This window comes from Rhipicephalus microplus, unplaced genomic scaffold, assembly GCF_043290135.1.
Source record: "Rhipicephalus microplus isolate Deutch F79 unplaced genomic scaffold, USDA_Rmic scaffold_264, whole genome shotgun sequence".
NCBI lineage: Eukaryota > Metazoa > Arthropoda > Arachnida > Ixodida > Ixodidae > Rhipicephalus > Rhipicephalus microplus.
This window is the reverse complement of record NW_027464835.1, coordinates 210,001-215,057: the sequence shown is the minus strand read 5'-3', so window position 1 is coordinate 215,057 and position 5,057 is coordinate 210,001. Positions and strand designations below refer to the sequence as shown.

The following is a 5,057-nucleotide window of genomic DNA, read 5'->3' as shown; positions in this document are numbered from 1 at the left end:
GTGCTGGCACTCCGGCGAAGCCAAACGGGGCCGATTCCGGCACGATATCGGCGTCTTTCTACGTGCTCGCCGGCGACCGTCGCACGAGTACGGCAAAGTGCGTCTGCCGGGGCGGGGTTTGCGACGCGTACGCAATAGTGAGAACCGTCGCTCGGATGTTCGTCGTCTTTCGCCGAGCCAGTGCTGGCACTCCGGCGAAGCCGAACGGAGCCGATTCGGGCACGATATCGGCGTCTTTCCACGTGCTCGCCGGCGACCGTCGCACGAGTACGGTAAACCGCGTCAGCCGGGGCGGAGTTCGGGACGCCGATGCGAAAGTGGGAAGCGCCGCTCGGATCTTCGCCGTTTTTGGAGGAGTCAGTGGCGGCACTCCGGTGAAGCCAAGGTGCGCCAATTCGCGCACGATATCGGCGTCTTTCGACGTGCCCGCCGGCCACCGTCGCACGAGTACGGCAAACCTCGTCTGCCGGGGCGGGGTTTGCGACGCCGACGCAAAAGTGGGAACCGCCGCTCGGATGTTCGCCGTTTTTGGCAGAGTGAGTGCTGGCACTCCGGCGAAGCGAAAGAGCGTGAATGCGCCCACGAAAGTAGCGTATTTGGACGTGCTTGACGGCGACCGCCGCAGGAGTACGAAAAACCACGTCAGCCGGGGCGAGCGACCCACGGCGGTCTGGGTGCTTATCGCTGCTATTATAGGGGCACCCCGGCAGACGCAGAAAGAAAAAAAAAAAAAAAATGGGGACATGGCGTGCGTCACCGTGCGGCTTCGCAGCGTTGCCGAAGTCGCCGAGCCCTTCGACTGAGCCGAACGGCGGACAGGGAACGTTGGTCGGCCGTTCTAACCTGTCGGTGCCACGCCGAGACGTCGTTAAGGAAAACCGCGTCGTGGGCCTCTACGACGCCGTCGAGTCGTTGTACGTTTGGTGTCCAGCGTGTCGGCGGCGAGTAGCGGACACGTCGTTCACGACTTCGGTCTTTCGCAGTCGACGCGAACTTGCGGAGAGTCGTGGTGCCTCACGTTTTCGGCAGAAACCGCGGCGGAATTTTCCCGTGCGTGCGCGCACGACCTCGGTGCTGTGCCGTCAGCGTAGTGTTGCACAAACTCGTGGCCTACCCAAGGTGCGGTACGTTTGCGGCCGTATCCTCGGTGGGAATTTCGTGAGTAGGGTCGCAAATTCTACGACCTCGGCGGGTTTGAGAGCGACGTAGACTTGTGGCACGCTCAACGTGCCACACGTTTCGGGGCACACCCGCGGTGAAATTTTCTCGAGTACGCTCGTATTAGTGCCCAAGGAGGTCTGGGTACTTATCGCTGCTATTATGTGGGGGTTCTCGTGAGCGGCGTACGCGAAAGCGACCGGGTGTCTGATATGCGGCGGGCTTCGGCCTCGTCAAGCGTGTCCTCGGGTCTGCTCCAGGGGAATCCACGGCAGTCGTCTGCAGCCTCATCCGCTTGATGCGTTAGGGGCTGGTTGTCGGACGGTGCCGTTTTACCACGATATCGAGGTGTGTTCCGTGTCGTCCTCGGGCGATTCAGATGCGAAAGCGCCGAAGACGCGGGCGTGACCCGTCGTCTGGCGGCTTTGCAGTCTCGGCTCCGTTGCTAGTTCCGGCCGGTCCACCGACAGTGCAGCGGGCTTGGGCAACCCGCACGGCGCGACCGAGTCGATGCAACGAAAAAGAGCGAGCATGAACGTGCTTCTTGCCGCACGGCTCCCACTCGTCTTTCGGGAAGGTTGTGCCGTAGCGAGCTCGAACGCCGTCATCTCGGAGTGCAAAATAAGCGTGTTGGGGCGCCTGAAGGTGGCCTCCGCCGCACACAGACTGCGTCCGGCCCGCCGAAGGCGAGGACGGACGCGCAGTCGAACGATTACCTGGTTGATCCTGCCAGTAATCATATGCTTGTCTCAAAGATTAAGCCATGCATGTCTAAGTACATGCCGAAATAAGGCGAAACCGCGAATGGCTCATTAAATCAGTTATGGTTCCTTAGATCGTTTCTTCCTACTTGGATAACTGTGGCAATTCTAGAGCTAATACATGCAGTGAGCCTGGAGCCCTTTGGGTAACGGGTGCTTTTATTAGACCAAGATCGATCGGGTTTCGGCCCGTATTGTGTGGTGACTCTGGATAACTTTGTGCTGATCGCATGGCCACGAGCCGGCGACGTTTCTTTCAAGTGTCTGCCTTATCAACTTTCGATGGTAGGTTACTTGCTTACCATGGTTGTTACGGGTAACGGAGAATCAGGGTTCGATTCCGGAGAGGGAGCCTGAGAAACGGCTACCACATCCAAGGAAGGCAGCAGGCGCGCAAATTACCCACTCCCGGCACGGGGAGGTAGTGACGAAAAATAACAATACGGGACTCTTTTGAGGCCCCGTAATTGAAATGAGTACACTCTAAATCCTTTAACGAGGATCAATTGGAGGGCAAGTCTGGTGCCAGCAGCCGCGGTAATTCCAGCTCCAATAGCGTATACTAAAGCTGCTGCGGTTAAAAAGCTCGTAGTTGGATCTCAGTTCCAGACGAGTAGTGCATCTACCCGATGCGACGGCTCGGACTGAACATCATGCCGGTTCTTTCTTGGTGCACTTCATTGTGTGCCTCGAGATGGCCGGTGCTTTTACTTTGAAAAAATTAGAGTGCTCAACGCAGGCGAGTCGCCTGAATAAACTTGCATGGAATAATAGAACAAGACCTCGTTTCTGTTCTGTTGGTTTTTGGAATACGAGGTAATGATTAAGAGGGACGGACGGGGGCATTCGTATTGCGGCGCTAGAGGTGAAATTCTTGGACCGTCGCAAGACGAACTACTGCGAAAGCATTTGCCAAGAATGTTTTCATTGATCAAGAACGAAAGTCAGAGGTTCGAAGGCGATCAGATACCGCCCTAGTTCTGACCATAAACGATGCCAACCAGCGATCCGCCTGAGTTACTCAAATGACTCGGCGGGCAGCTTCCGGGAAACCAAAGTATTTGGGTTCCGGGGGAAGTATGGTTGCAAAGCTGAAACTTAAAGGAATTGACGGAAGGGCACCACCAGGAGTGGAGCCTGCGGCTTAATTTGACTCAACACGGGAAAACTTACCCGGCCCGGACACTGGGAGGATTGACAGATTGAGAGCTCTTTCTTGATTCGGTGGATGGTGGTGCATGGCCGTTCTTAGTTGGTGGAGCGATTTGTCTGGTTAATTCCGATAACGAACGAGACTCTAGCCTATTAAATAGGTGCGGGGTTCCCAGCACCTTACAACCTTCTTAGAGGGACAAGCGGCTCCTAGCCGCACGAAACAGAGCAATAACAGGTCTGTGATGCCCTTAGATGTCCGGGGCCGCACGCGCGCTACACTGAAGGAAGCAGCGTGTCTTTATCCCTGTCTGAAAAGACTGGGTAACCCGTGGAACTTCTTTCGTGATTGGGATAGGGGCTTGCAATTGTTCCCCTTGAACGAGGAATTCCCAGTAAGCGCGAGTCATAAGCTCGCGTTGATTACGTCCCTGCCCTTTGTACACACCGCCCGTCGCTACTACCGATTGAATGATTTAGTGAGGTCTTCGGACCGATGTCCGGCGCGGCCTTTCGGTTGCGCCGGTCTGTTGGAAAGATGACCAAACTTGATCATTTAGAGGAAGTAAAAGTCGTAACAAGGTTTCCGTAGGTGAACCTGCGGAAGGATCATTAACGGATTGTGAAGGGTGAGCGCCTCAGCTGCGTCTGCGCCCGACACTTTCTGCCGCTGACCCCGTTTGGACGCGGGGTCGGCTTTTCCCCACGGGGCTGCCTGAATGTGGAGCGGCACCCCGTGACAAATTGTTGCGCCCAGCGGACGCCAACACCGCGACCTTGGACGGTCGGCCAGGTGGCGGACGCGGGTACAAACGGCGCAACGCACTCATAGGTCGGCTTTCGACCCGCCACTGCACCGTGGCTCGAAGCGCTCGAAATGCGCGACCCGACCGCTGCGGGACCGCCTAGTACTGTAAACAGGAGCGGCGGAGCGCGAACGGCGAGTCGTGGTTACGTCGGTAGAAGGCGAGGCTGCGCGTTCCCGAAACGCCAGCCGAGTGCCCTCCCGACCGTTCGAGCGTGCAAGAACGAGACCCGACAATCGCGCGGCGACTGCCAAGTACGAGAGGAACGGCACAAGCGTCGGCGGTCGGTCAAGGAACTGGCGATGTGACGGGTCCGCTGTGCACCAGTGCATACCGTCCCGCCGTCCGCGGCAAGCGCCTCCGCGTCCTCGGGTGACGGAGGCTGCCGGTCGGTTCTTGCAGGCGAGGGATCTCGCTGGCACCGGTTCGCGTTGACGCGCGGCCGGTCATGGCACGGCGATGCGACGGCCGAGGTGCGCAGTACTCGATGGAGGAACCGCACGCTCCGATGACCGTCCCGCCCTCCGCGGCGTATGCGTACCGACCGTAATGGTTGCAGCAGCGCCGGCCGGCTTTTGAATTCGCCACACGAAACACGGTGCGAGATCGCGGTTAGGGGAGCGTCGACGTTGCCAGGCGTTTTGCTTGCTGCCGAGGGAAAGGCGGCACGGCCACGTCGCGCTCGTCGCGATTAGCGGGTCTGCGCGCTTTGGGAAGGTGCCGCAACGACTTGCCGAAAGAGGAAGCACGGAAGAACGAGGGACTTGGACGTCCCGACAATTGAACGCACTTGCGGCCAGGCCCTTGCTGGCTTCGTTCTTCCGCCTCGAGTAGGCTCGTACGCGGCTCCGGCGCCGAAAGTGGTCCTTGGCACCGACTTCGGTGGACGTGGGAAGTGCCGCGCAAGTACGGCGCGCCTGGCTCCACCTGTTGGCTAAAGTAGGCAGCCGGATCGGCATTTTGGTGTGCGGTGGCAAACCGTGGATGCGAAAAAAGCTTGTGCGATTTCGTGGAACAAAAAGCGGGGGTCCCCCTTTTTATGCGGAGGAGACCGACCCGCCTGCCGTGGTGAACCGCGACGCCACGGTAAAAACGGGAGAGGCTTGTCGATGGGACCGTGCATCCCGCGCTCCACGGAGGCCGGGAGGCGGCCGCCCGAGGAAATGTGTAGCCGTCGAGG

At 58.7% G+C, this 5,057-nt stretch overlaps 1 non-coding gene across 1 annotated transcript; it reads left to right on the top strand.

The window, feature by feature from the left end:
- The first annotated feature begins 1,871 nt into the window (after positions 1 to 1,871).
- Positions 1,872 to 3,686, top strand: LOC142792935 (small subunit ribosomal RNA). Its single transcript, XR_012891315.1, has one exon. It is a non-coding gene; the product is annotated as a small subunit ribosomal RNA (ribosomal RNA).
- Positions 3,687 to 5,057: the final 1,371 nt, after the last annotated feature.